Source organism: Chinchilla lanigera, unplaced genomic scaffold, assembly GCF_000276665.1.
Source record: "Chinchilla lanigera isolate Chin_1 unplaced genomic scaffold, ChiLan1.0 scaffold00006, whole genome shotgun sequence".
In the NCBI taxonomy this organism is placed as follows: domain Eukaryota; kingdom Metazoa; phylum Chordata; class Mammalia; order Rodentia; family Chinchillidae; genus Chinchilla; species Chinchilla lanigera.
In genome coordinates this window covers 4,598,852-4,611,810 of record NW_004955407.1, presented here as the reverse complement: position 1 = coordinate 4,611,810, position 12,959 = coordinate 4,598,852, and the positions used below count along the sequence as shown (strand labels likewise).

General features: G+C 34.0%; 1 long non-coding RNA gene across 1 annotated transcript; it reads right to left on the bottom strand.

The window, feature by feature from the left end:
* Positions 1-7,246: 7,246 nt before the first annotated feature.
* Positions 7,247-12,707, bottom strand: LOC102020417. The gene is made up of 3 exons (XR_259549.2): positions 12,667-12,707; positions 8,181-8,232; positions 7,247-7,277 (listed from the first exon to the last, which is right to left on the bottom strand). It is a non-coding gene; the product is annotated as an uncharacterized LOC102020417 (long non-coding RNA).
* Positions 12,708-12,959: the final 252 nt, after the last annotated feature.

Below are 12,959 nucleotides of genomic sequence, written 5' to 3'. Positions count from 1 at the left end.
CCCTCTCCCATAAATTTAAATTTTGTACTTTCTGTGATTCTAATTCATTTTGACTTGCTAAATCAGTAAAGGGACTAAACAGGGCATTAGGCTGTACTGTACTGCTCTTGTTCATTTCAGCCTAGTTCCCACAGTAAGCAAAAGGCTTTAGAGTCCTTCTAGGCTCTGAAACGACAATGTGCATGTTCTGTAGACTGAAGGAGCCTTGTAAAATGTCAGGTCCTGACAAGCAGGAGAAACAGTTGAGGATGCTGTTTATTGCTAAATTAACTCTTACTTCCGAGGAGAAGGGACTGAGGATACTGACTCTTTATGTAATCTCTTCACAGAGATTAAGGGACCAGAGAACAAAATGTAAACGTAAAATTGCCAGAAGGGCAAAATTATGAAAAGATGGTGGAGTTGGAATTGCCAAGTGCTTGTAACCCTACATGCAAAATCTGTCTGGTAACTATTTTGGAAATCCAGGCTTCCACCTTCCAAGGGAATGAATTTATTAATAATTGTGACTCATTTCAGGCAACTGTAATTTCTTCATTTGGCAGCAACACTTACCCTCCAAGCCCTATCGCTGGCTCCCCAGCAGGGAGTAAAGCCTGGAACATACTGGTTTTTTGAAGGACACGTATGCAAATCGTGGTACTGCGTTACTACGTTCTGATCACTGATTGCTTTGTTTGTTCACAGTTGTGCAGATTCAGAGGCAGTTAGCCACAGTGTTGGACACATCTCATTTTTATAAGCCTCTGTTTCTCCAGCTGAAATAGCTTCTAAGATTTTTAAAGGGTTACTTCTTAATAACTCCTTTCATTTTTCTTTCCTCCCTTAAGAAGTAGGTGTTAGATAACAGAACATTTGAAAGAAACCACATATACATGGGAAATTCAAAATGATTAATGAACAGGGCAAGGTGTAAACTCAGAAAAAAATGCAAGGCCTAAGTTTTCACCAAAATGGATCTTTAGCACAAATACTGCCTATATCTGTATTTTAAAATGTTAAACAAAACAAAAGCAGCAGCCAATACTGGGAAAGGGGAGAAATCTGATTTCCAGAGTTTTGACAGTGTGGGACTGAAGTATCCAATATTCAGTGATGAAAAATATCACAAAGCATACAAAGAAACAGGAAAATGTGGTTCAGCCAAAGGAGGAAAATAACCTACAGAAACTAGCACTGAAAGAGCCTGTGCCAGTTTTACTAGATAAATACTTTAAAATAACTATTGTAAAGATGCTTCCAGAACTAAAGTAAAATACAAAAAAAAAAAGTCAAGAGACTTATATATCATGAAAACATCAAGAATGATAAAAAATTTTTAAAAATTGTAGAGTTAAAAAGCAAAATAATTGAAGCAGAAAATTTACTTAAATTAACAACAGACAAATTCAAATAGGCAGAAAGGAGTATCTGTCAATGTGGACAAAATCAGTAAGTCAATAGAGCAGAATAAAAAATATTAAAGCAACACCAAGGTGCCTAAGACGCTTGTAGAATACCATCAAGCTGACTAGTATGTGTATAATGGGATTCCCAAAATGAGAAGAGAGGAAGAAGGAGAGGCAATATGTCACAAATAATGGCTGAAAATTTCCAAATTTGATGAAAGGTGCAAATACGGAAATTTTCCAATGTATGTGATAGGGTTTCTTACTAAAAAACTCATTACAAATTAAAAATATTGGAAGTTGAAAATACAGGTAATATATCTAATCAGTTGAGTATGGTAGATTAGTAACTCAGTGCTCTATGGAATACTGGCCATTTACGCCCAGCTGGCCATTTCCCTGGCTAGCTGGGAACTGCGGTTCACTGCTACCCGCTGATACCATGACAGAGTGTCATATCATTTATTATAAGACTAGGAAGGTATCCAAATTCAATATATAATTTCTATTGTGTGAATATTTTTTAAAATTGATTTTTATTAGCATGTCTTTGAAATACAAAATAAATGCATTCATCATGGGTATATGTATATATCACACCTAATTTTGTGCCAGGATAAATTTCACACAATCATAAGTTGAACCATTGCAAGGAAGAATCTATCTGTACCTCAAAGAAACTAAACTCAAAGTAAGCTTAAATCAAGGACACCCACAGCAGGACATATTTTGGTCATGCAGTGGAAATCCTAAAGCTAAAAGAATATCCAAAAAAAATGAGCGAGGCAAAACATTACATGAAAAAGATCCTAAGTAGGATTCTCAGTAGATATTTCATCAGAAACTCTGGAGGCTAGAGCACAGTGATAGATGTAAAATGTAACAAGTAATAATAGATAAGACTATAAGTGCACAATTATATATCTAGAAAATCTGTCATTTAAAAGTTAGAGAGGAATTTTTAAATTGCATGATAATCAAAAGCTAAAGAAGTGTGTTACAATTAGAGCTGTACTACAAAAAACACTAGTGGATGTCCTGTAGACTGAGACAAAGACAGGTAGAGCAACTGAAAGCAATGTTTGGAAGTGAGAAAAGGACAGGAAAGGTAAATGCACACACAATTGTACAATCTAGCATTTTTGTTAAGTTTGGTTTGTAATGCTACATTTTTACATAATTTAAGAACCAAATGCATTTATAACAACTATTTTATGTTTTTAAACATATATAGAGCAAATATTTCATTTTGGAGATATCAATAAGAGAGAGTTAGGGAGGGAGCTGGAAAGGAGTAGAGATCTTGCATGTCATTGAAGTTACGATGGGAGTATTCACATGGGAGTGTTACAATTTTCTGTTCACATAACCACAAAAATAAGATTATAGAAGGTAAGCTGAAGGAAAGGAATAAAATTTCTTTTATTCTATTTCAGCAGCTAAGCAAAAAAAAAAAAACAAAAAAAAAAACAGTGATGGAGGAATAGGGGGACAGTGTAAATCATGTGGCAAACAACTAGACATTTGCTCCTTATCAGCAACTGTTTTATATATGATGAATCAAACTTTCAAACTGAAAATCAGAGAAAGGCAAAATGAACCAGAAAAAAAATCCCTTAAATGTATACTATATGAAAGACACTTTAGCTCCAAAGTCACAAATAAAGGAAATGGATTCAAGAAGCTATTCCATGCAAATAATAATAATAAGAGTGGAGGCAATGCTAGTGTCAGATTAAAAGACTTCAAATAAAAGAGACAAAAGACATTATATGTTAATAGAAATTCATTAAAGCAGGTAGACATAACAATTATAAATATTTATATGCCGGTAACAGATTAGGAAATTATATGTGGGAATATTAAAGGGATAAATACACATTTATACAGTGATAATGTGAGTGTTCAATGTTTCATTCTAAATAATAAACAGTAATGACTAATTAAACAGAAGTTAAATACAGAGATACAGGAGTTAAGCAACATGACAAAGTAAAAGCTCTAATAAGCACTTAGCAAACCTTGCATCCAACCAGAAGGAACACATTGCTTGTAAGTGTACATGAGGCAGTCTCCAAGAAAGATCATTTGTTAGGTCACAGGTTAATTCTGCACAGATTTTAAAAGACAGATATGCACAATATCTTCCCTAAACTTAATTGGATATAATTAGAAAACAATAACAAGGATAAAACTGGAAAATTCACAAATTGTTAACATTAAGCACACATTATTAAATCACCAACACATTGTTGAAAGTATCAAAAAAATATCACAGGTAAAATTAGAAAATACTTACAGACAAATGAAAACAAAACCATTACATGCTAACATAGAATGTAATGAAAATAGTGTTCAGTTGTACATTTATACCTATAAATATTTTTCCAAAAAAAATCTCAAATTAAAAATGTATCATAAAATGTAAGGAGTTAGGACCAATGTGAACCCAAACTGGCAGAAGAAAGGCAATATTAACTCCAGAACTGAGATAAATAAAACAGAAAACAGAAAAAAAAAAAACACCAAAAATTATGCTCACAAAGGCCAACACATTTGACAAACTTTTACCTAGATTGTCTAAGATTGAAAGAGAGGACTCCAGTTAACACAATCAGAGATTGGGATATAAAAATTATTGCTGATTCTGCAGAAGTACAAAGGATTATAAGAGAAAAATTGTATGCCAGCTAGGTAGAAAACTTGGCCAAAATGGACAAAATCCTAGAAAAAAAAAAACTAATCTTTTTAATAGTAATTCATAAAGAAATGTAAAAGTAGAAGAGATCTATAATAAGATTGAATCAATAAAAAATAAATAAATAATTTTTTTAAACTCTTAGCAAAGAAAAGCCATGGGCTTGATGGCTTCACCAGTAAATTCTACCCTACATTGAAAGAACTAAAATTAACCTTTTGTACATTTTCCCACAAAGTTATACATAGGAAAGACCTCATAACTCACTGTATGGAGCTGACATTATGCTGGTGGCAGAGCTTGAAAAGACTGAACATGAAGAGAAAACAACAGACCAGTAACTCTATGCACATTGATGTCAGAGTGTGCAGGAAAATGATAATAAACAGAACTGAGTGGTAGATGGAATTATACACCTGCTTTGATGTATGAAAAAATCAGTGTAATATGCCACACTAGCAAATCAAAGATGAAAACATACTTTTAAAACATGATTGCCTCAGTGGATATAAAATAACATTTGAAAAAATTCAACCCCATTTTGTATATAGACACTAAGCAACCTACAAAGAAAACTATGTCAATATAATTAAATTTGTATGTACAAAATGTACAGCAAGCATATAAACTCAATGACAAAAGACTGAAATAGGTTTTTTGAGGTTCAGGATAAAGCAAGGATGGCAACTTTTACTATTTCTATTCAACATAGTAGTTGACATTCTAGCAACAGCAGCTCAGGTAAAAACTAGCACTCATCTATATTGCAAAAGGAAAGTAATATTTTCTTTGTTTACATGTTATATGGTGTTTTTCTTAGAAGACCCTAAAGACACACACACACACACACACACACATACACACACACACACACACACACTGGTAATCTCAAACTGACTTTGACGGTGTATGCCTGTAATCCTAAAACTATAGGAAAATGGGACAGAAAGACCACAATTTCGAGGCCATATTGGCCACATTACGAACTAGCAACACCCTGTCTTGAAACATACATACATGCATGCATGCACATATACATACATAACACATACATAATAAATACTTACATAATACATACTTATAAACATGCGTACAAAGGCTATGGATTTAGCTCAATGGTAAGGACTTAAATTCAACCTCTCATATACCCACAAAAAGTAAATCTCATAAATTCATCAAAATAGCAGGCTACAAATTAATCAGACTAAAATCATTTACACTTTATACACTAATAATGAACAACACCAAAACAAAATTAAGAAAATAATTCCAGTTATAATACTATCATGAAAATATGTAGGAATTGGTTTTAAATTCTTATAGTATGAAAATTGCAAAACAAAGCTAAAATAAATTGAAGAGGACAAATAAATGTCCAGATATGCCATCTGCAGGGATTGAAAGATTTGATATTGTCAAAATACCATTGCTAACCAATGTGCCCTACAGATTTAATGAAATAACTTTCAAAATCTTAAAATGTTTCTGTCTTGCAGAAACAGAGAAATCCTTTTAAAACTGTATGGAGAATTTTAGCGGATCCTGAATAGGCAAAACAATCTTGAAAAAGAGGTCAAAGCCAGAGCACTCCCAACTCCTGCTTTCCAAACCAATTATAAAGGTACAGCAATTTCTGCACTGTGTTAATAACATAAAGATAAACCAGGCATGGTGGTGCACGCCTGTAATCCTAGCACTCATACGGCTGAGGCAGGAGGATCTTTGCGAGTTCGAGGCCAGCCTGGGCTACAAAGTGAGCTCAAGGCCAGCCTGAACTGCATAGTGAGACCCTGCCTCAAAAAGAAAAAAAAAAAAAAAAGGAAAGAAATGTAGCTACACTTTTGGAATATAATAGAGATCCCCAAATAAACCTTCATATACATGCATATATAAATTTTTGCCTAGGGGCCAACAACATTCAATGGAGAAACGTATATATTTTCAGTGGTGGAAAAACTGCATATCCATATAAAAAAAATGAACATTTCTTGGAAAAATTAAAAAGAACTTCCAGTGATCTAGCTACTCTGATCCTGCACATGTATCCCAAGGAAATGCAATTAGTACATCAGAGACACACCTCCACTCCCATGTCTTCTGAAGCACGATTCACATTAGCCAAGAGTAAGCCAAGCCATGCTTACTCACAGAGGAGTGCATGTGTGGCATTTGGTACATATACATAATGCTACTTAGCCATAAAAAATGAAATCGTGTCATTTGTGGATTGGACTGAAGGACATTAATATTACATGATACAAGCCTGGCACAGAAAGATAAGCATCTCGTGCTCCCACTTACGTATTGAAGAAAAAATTGATTTTACAAAAGTAGAGAGTAAACATTACAAGTTCGGAAGGGGAGAGAGAGGAAGAGCAGGGAGCTGGATAACGATTCCAAACTACCGTTAGATGGAAGAATAAACGCTAGTACTTTATGGCATAGTAGGGTCTCTGTAGTTTACAACCCTGTATAATATATTTTACACAGAACTAGAAAAGCAGATTTAAGTTTCCTAACTCAAAGAAAAGATAAATGTTCAATGAGATGAGAGTAATTCATGTAAATGAATCAACTACTGTACCTCAAAAAGTTGAACAATTAAAATAATATTGAATGAAAAATGCAGTACATGTATAATGGAATGTTAATGAGCCATTGAAAAACAGCAAATTCTAACATGCTTCAGTGTGTGTGAACCTCGAGCACAGTATGTGTCGTGAAGTAGGAAAACAAACGACATTTCCCACTTATAAAAGGTATTGGAAGTAGTGTGAGTCCTAGAAAGAAGGTCGACTGGTAATTGCCAAGGGATGGCAGAGGGGAGGGTGGGGAGCTAGTGAATACAGAGTTTCAGATTGGGAAGGGAGTTCCAGAGATGAACTGGTGTGATGACTTGAACATACTTAATACCATTTGTACACATGAAACGGTTAAAGCAGAAATTTTTCTATGAGCATTTTACCACTATAAACACAGTTAGAAAAAACGTGTTCCTTTTAGTCACTGTGCTCTTATATGTGATACACTTTTCACATTAATGTAATTTTCATATTTGTAATCACTGGGTGTGGCAGTGCATACCTGTAATCCCAGCACTCAGGGGGCTGAGGCAGGAGGATTGCTATGACTTTGAGGTCAGCCTGGGCTAAATAGCGAGTTCAAGATCATCCAGCACTACATAGTGAGACCTTGTATCAAAGAAAAAAAATAGTTTATATTTGTGATAATTCACATATACTCACACTGCCTATATAATATCTGTCTTCATATTTTGTCGCCTATATCTCAATAGTCATTAATAAATTAATGTAAATATAGAAGTTTATGCATGTATAACTTAATATTGAGATTATGATTGTTCAGAAAACTCAAGATTATGTAATAAGATCAGGTTCCTCTTCTATGGTAAATATTTATACTGGGTAAGAAGGTAGAAGAAATTTTATGACAAATGAAAAACATCAAAATTCATATAATGTTTTGAGATCCTATCAGCTTTCAGAAGGAATTCTGACACATTATTATATACAGTTCTTGCATGCATTCTCAGAGTTAATAATCCTGTGATATCTCATTTGCAGTTACCTTAAAATCATTTTACAGATTTTAACAATTAACTAGTTGGAAAGACGTACTCTTAAAAATATTTTCTATTTAAAATTCATCCCTTTACTAATTTGCTTAAAAGGCAAATCATTTCTCTTTTACCCATCTATGTGTTCATCTCTTTTCAAACACTGATAGTCTTAAACAATTTTATTCCTTAAACAATTTTAGTTTTGATGTCTTTAAGACCACTTGACTTGCTTCTACTTTTACCTCAACAGTCATTTCTTTGTATAAACACAGTCACTATCTCCCTTTATTCATCTCTGCTAAATATCTTCTCAGTGAACACTTCCCTGATTAACATTTGAAAAAGAATTCTCTTCTACCAAGTTACTACAAAGTCATCATTTTCATAATTTGTTGGATATTTCTGACTACTTAAAACTATTTTCCATGAAACCATATAAATCAGCTTAATTCTTTATAATCTGTTTTCCAATTAGACCAAAGTCCTTTGAGGGTGGGAACTTTTCTCCACGTACCTCTTGTCTCACACAGTGAGAACAGGGACTCAAGAATGATTTGTTGGATAAACTGCAAGACAGAAAACATTATCATGACAGGAGGTCATCTTTGGCAGCTGTAAATATTTCAGACTTCCTGAGTACCAGGGAGCTGGACTTTTAAAAATTTTTTACATAAGATCTCATTAAAACTTATTCAGGAGAAAAGAGTAATTCAAGTGAAAGGAATGTCTTTCAGAAACATGAAATATTTTTAAGAGTTGAAGTAGGGCTTGCAGCACTGATGACTGACAATGTTACAGATGGGACCTTTGCATATGACAGTGAATGAAGCAGAACCAACTGCAATAAGCTAGTTCATTTGCAGTTCGTTGTTTTCATAAAACATACCCATCAATCAACTGAAACCAGCTGCTCAGTTTTCAGAAGCTGGGCTGAAATTCTTTACTGAAAAGGATAGTAAACTCGAGACAAAAATACATGTGAGCCTATAATTCAGAATCACTCTGATAAGCTTTCATTAAATGAGGGGAGAATAAATTATTTTTTCCATATTTCTTCTCAATTTGTCCAGGATGTTAATATCCTTCAAGGGCTACCAAAAAAAAGAAATCTTGTTTTTTATGAATCCTTCATGTTGTTTCTCATGTGTGGATATTTTAAAAATAATCCCAAGGAGATTTTTCTTTCAAATTAAAAATGCAAGTTTAATCACAAGATCACATGTCAATATCACTCACTCACTTAACTCAATTCATGCCTATAACCAACTGTAAAGTGCATAATTTAGAACTCAGTTGCAATTAGTTAAGTCTTCTCCTGACTCCTTAAGTATGTGCCCGCCACTTTTAGTGTTTTTTTTTACTACAAATTTTTTTTATCATATTCTAGATTCTTCAGGGACTTAGGATTTTCAAAATAATTTTCTGTGATCAATTATTGCGCTCAGAACAGCCCAGTTATCCCTCGTGGACTTACGGAAGTTTGGTTAACTTTGTAAGCAATTTTTGATCATAGCTTAAACTCTATGAGTGTCTCCTATAAGCCGACTTTTCTTATCCACAGCTGTCTGAATAAAAATTATAGTGTTCTGTGCTTTACCTCTTTATTTATATATTGTAATAAATACATCTGGCAAATGCATTCAGATCCAAAAGAGGCTTATGTCTTCACTCCAGACTTGGATTAGCCATACATTAGCCACTTTCTCGGCCTTAGATCAATCCCTACTATCAGAAGACCCCTTATTTAGTAGCACTAATGGGACATGTGAATTTGCATTTTTCTTAAGCTAAATCACTGTGCAGTGTTGATAACCCATGATCTAAAACTGGACAAATTATGTTCATTTCAATGAATAGGATGCAGATTCCCTGTCTGGAGAGACTCTACTTTAGAAATGGCTTAGTTTTAGAAGTAGTAGACATGGCTGTACTGAAGTAGCTCTGAAATTTTTCCACAAGATTTGTTGATATGAAAGGAGAATGCAAAGGTGTACTTTGAACTGGTGTTGTATTTCTTCTAGTAACTTAACACCTACAATGTGGCAAAATAATTTAGATTCAAAATAAATCATGCCCTTCCTGCACTCAAGAGATAAAATCCAAGTGGAAATGTAGACATAAAAGTAGTAAATAAGAGTAATACACAAAAGTATGTACAAATATAATTAGGCGTCTATAGGATGGTCCATTAGAATAGGATGAAATATTATTTATGTAACACTATATGAATAATATTAATTTTTATTATCATAGATCTTTAAAGCCAGTTACTAATCTTCAGTAGTTCACTAAAAGAGACTGTAGGATGTGAGAAACACTGACTTTGCCTATGTCAGTAACATCTTTAGGGAAGAGGCAGTTTCTACATGAATCTGCACTGCCATGCTGAATTTGGCAACATTGAATAATTATTTGATGGTTAAACTTAATTGTCAACTTGATAAGCTTGGGAGCTGCCTTGGGGATCAGTGACGTAGGCACTTCTGGGTGTGTCTGGTTGGGTCATGGAGACATGACCTTGGGTGCTATACTTGGTCCCCAGCTCCTTTCTGGCTGGTCACGTTCCCCTGCTTTACTCTTCTGTCATCATGAGCTGAGAAACTTCGCTTCACCACCTCACCATCTTAATCACATTACATATTTTAGTTGGGAAGAACTGTGATTCTACGAAAATTCAGAATCTTGGCAAAACTATTGTTCAGAAGCAACCACGATATTTAAATTATTTTTTTCAACTAGACAATTCACTGGTTTCTTTGCCAAATTCCATCAACTCAAAGGTACTTGACTTTTCACAGCTGAGTTTTAAGCATGAGGAAATTATAAATGGAAACATATTGTGTCCTGTGATCTTGGAGACAGAGCTGAATGGGAGATTTTTCCTACAGAGCTGAATGGGAGATTGATCTCATTCTCTGGTTTCCCCATTTTGATAAAGAATTTACTATATTGTAACCAAAAGTTAAAAAAATTTGTGTAGCCTCAGTGAAAAGTGTAATGCTTCATAACTACATAATAGCTTCATCAACAAATAAGAGTCTGCTTCCTGCAGTGAAGCCACAAATATGTTGAAAGGCCCAGCTTTCTACAGAATGTACAAAGATTTCTGTTCAAGTCACTTTTGGACCATTTTCCTCCTTTGTGGTGGCAGTGGTTGTCTGGCTGCATGGGTGTATATTTAAAATACATCTTACAGATTTTTAAATAATGCCTTCTTCAGGAGAAAGGAAAACCAAATTTTTCCTATGCTATGAGCACTAAAAGCACTTCTCTGATGACTTATTTATTCTCTTTTTTCTTTAGCAATGAAAGATTGATTAAATAGGGTGAAAAGGGGGATTTTTTAAAGAAAAGTAGAAAAATATATGAAAACTTTTATCATCCAGTTTGTTTCACATTCATTTATTATGAATTCCATACATTTTTGATAGGCAAGGTAAGATCTCAACTGGAATTATTCATACTGGGTTAAAAGAAGCCAAGCTCGTTTATCTTAGATGTGCTTCATCGACGGATATCAGGTCCATATCATTTACTTTTTGCTCTCAATTTTCTTTTGATTACTCACTCCTAGTGTGCTCCCAGCTCTAAATCATGATAATTTCTTTTTAAAAATCCTTCTAGGACAGACTTTCTGGAGGGCAGGTATCTTGAGGGTTTTCATGACCTACTTATATTGATTAGAAGATTATGTGATGACTTTGGCACATTTTCCCCAGAGAATCTGCCTCTGATCTGTGTCTTTCTTTTCTATTTGGGTCTCTATTAAAGAAAACAAGCTCAATTTATTCCTTTTCATTTCAGGATTAAGTTTCACATTCTTCAGTAAAATTACTTAAAGGATAATACTGATATATTTTCAGGAGTTTTCTATGGTACCTTACTCTGTTTCTAAGGTGAATATTTAAATAAATTGGTATGCTCTTTTTAATCTCCTTGGGTTATTATGAGATCACATTTTGTTTTTTCATCTGCTAAATATGAGTTTTACCACTTTATCTCTAGATAAGAGTATAATTTAATCATACTGGAAAAATAGGCTACTTTCAGAAAAAAGTTAAGATTCCAAACGTAAATTCAAAGATGTGTTGAAATTATTTATCTTATTCTGAAACTCTTGCACATGATTTAAAAGCCATTAAGGGTAAATTCTTTATCATCTGTAAAGAACTTTCTTGATTGTAGATCTACTTAATTTTTAGGGAAATTATTAGTTATTAATTATCTAGCAATTGTAAATATGCTCTTCTTTTGTAGGATTTTGCAAACATCTAAGGTCATCCTCTTTTCCAACTCCAAACAAAATAATCATAATTTCTCACTTTTTTCATTTCGATTATTGGTAAAATACTTCCTTGTGTCAGTTTCATGTTTTAATTACTTCTAAAATTTGCAAACCTCAGTCCTGCCAATTACTAGAACGCAGGAGTCTACCTCTCAGAGTCTCCACTGCACATATATTAATCACTTCCCACGTCTTTAGTTCACTAGTTTTCAAGTGTCATCTTTATGTGCCAGTTACTGCATGGGATAATCTGCAAAAGCAACAGAATATATCTTACCTGCTCAATTAAAATTTTTTTTTTATAAATTTACAGAGAATATAAATAGTAAAATTGATTCTTTAGATTTATAGAAAGGCTAAACACAAAAATCTTATATAGTTCATATATAAGGATTTTTTAATAACAAAAATGAGTTAGCATTAGAAAGGCCTTTGATTCTGAAACCCTCTAGCTGGGAAGTTTACTGCCTCAGTGGGCCTTCCTTGCTGAGGGTCTTTATTTCTATTTCATGGATGACATAGTCGCACACAGCTGCTGGAGTTTACCACACTCCTTACCACTCTGTTCCATCAGCCAAGCCCATACGTAAGGCACATTCCCTATGTAGGAAGCATTGTATACAAATAGTCTCATCTAATGATCAGTTCCGTAAAATATGTCACAGTTAATACCAGTTCACATATTAGAAAATAGAACTTGACATTGTTAAGTTACCCCGAGTCACAGAGCCAGTATGGAGCCGAGTTGGGACTGAACTCTGAGGCGCGTGTGAGTGCCACGTCAACATTCCAGCCCTCTGTGATCCTCTGCTTATGCTTTATGACTACAGCTTGTGTCACATCAGATCTGCACCTCACATTATGTCCTTTCCTTCTAGATGCTGTGACAGTTTCTAGTACTCAAGTATTTAGTTTGCCTTTTTGTTCTGAAGAGATAAATCTTTGTACCAAAATGAACAAGAAACATTTTTTTAATTCCTCCAGATTTGGAATTAACACAAATTTAAA